Raw genomic sequence first — 1,487 nt, forward strand, 5'->3', positions numbered from 1 at the left:
TTACTCTATTGGATGTAGGAAAATAACTGCAGTGACAACCGAGCCCCAAAAGCAACAGTTACCTCTGCTCATCACGCACCAGCGTCACTGCAGAGGCAGCTCGGGTCAAGACGTCCTGCACTGCGCACTGCGTTTCAGCCTGAACAAAGGAAAAACACAGGCAGAAGATAAACATTCAGCTGACAGCAGTAGCACCCATCCCTCAACAACAAAAGGGACCCCATCTTTAGTTTTATCCTTTCAAAACAGCAGGCCACTTGCCTCTGTACCTGCAAATTAGGTCCAAGCTTGAAAGGAGCGGCCAGCATCACCCACGCCACCTGGGAACACAAAAGGACGCAATGACCACTGTGCTTGCAAGCAACCACCTGCCACACTGCTCCTCTATCCCACACAGCCTCACCTCGGACCCTCACAGGGAAACACCTGAGCGTCTTCCCTTCGCTTCGGATAAGGGATGACCAGGCTGACAACACTCACCTTCCCTCAGTGCTTCGTGACATGAGCATTTCCCTTCCCTGTCCACGACTGCACAAAGCACCTGTAGAGACAAGAGAAACGCGCACTCTGAGGCACCTCACAGCCACAGCGTACCTGCTGCAATACCTCTCTCTTCCCAGTTCCTTTACTTCAGTTGCTCAACAGCTCTAACTCAGATTCTTCGCTCACAGCGCCACAGCAAATTCTGCCCGGGCCACACAACACACGCTACACAAGCTACATTGCTTAGGACACACAAGCTGGAACGTTCCCGCCCAACAATCAGTCGCATCGCACAGGATGGATGCCGCATACTCCTAGAAACCAAACCTACCAGTCCTGAGCAGCTCCCAACCTCCACCTGCCTACCACGTTCAGCACACTAACTGTTTACCCCTCAAAAAACAAAAACCTTAGAACATACACACACAAAAAAAAAACATCTGAGATCCATAAGTGCCAAGAAGACACGCACACACAGCAACCCCGGCAGAGGTAATCACAGACATACCCTTTGCAGAGGAAAGAGCAGACTCTGATACAACCCTGCTCAGTCTCTTGGTAATGCTGCATCTACGCTGCCAAGCCACATGTAGCATGAAATGAAGCTGGTTTTAGTCCTCTGGAAAATTACACAAGTAGGTTTTAAACACGTAGAGATTAAAATATATCTCAAAAACAGGAGAATATGCGGCCATCCTAAAAAAAAGCGAGCCAGCAGCCTCTACTAAATATCCCTCTATTTCAAGCACTTAGAGATCTAGAATTCCAACCACTTAGAAATCCAGAAATCCATAGACTCCAGCCTGCCTAGAGAACCCTGCAACTGACTGAAGGAAACACAAAGCACCGCCCCCAAAGAGCAGCCCAGGCAGAAGGAGCTCTCTGATGCCATGCCTGGGGCTCATATAGCATTTAGCCCCGCCCAGCACCCAAACCAAATCACCTGGGAAAGGGGAGGGACAAAGCACAAGAAAGTAGAAATAGAGCAAGAAAAGTAGCTGTTT

At 49.5% G+C, this 1,487-nt stretch overlaps 1 long non-coding RNA gene across 1 annotated transcript; it reads right to left on the reverse strand.

The window, feature by feature from the left end:
• Window positions 1-261: 261 nt before the first annotated feature.
• Window positions 262-1,125, reverse strand: LOC311221847. Its single transcript, XR_014619329.1, has 3 exons — window positions 992-1,125; window positions 481-541; window positions 262-320 (listed from the first exon to the last, which is right to left on the reverse strand). It is a non-coding gene; the product is annotated as an uncharacterized lncRNA (long non-coding RNA).
• Between the last annotated feature and the right edge of the window lie 362 nt (window positions 1,126-1,487).

The sequence above is a fragment of the Netta rufina genome, assembly GCF_964035555.1.
Source record: "Netta rufina genome assembly, contig: SCAFFOLD_78, whole genome shotgun sequence".
Taxonomy (NCBI): Eukaryota; Metazoa; Chordata; class Aves; order Anseriformes; family Anatidae; genus Netta; species Netta rufina.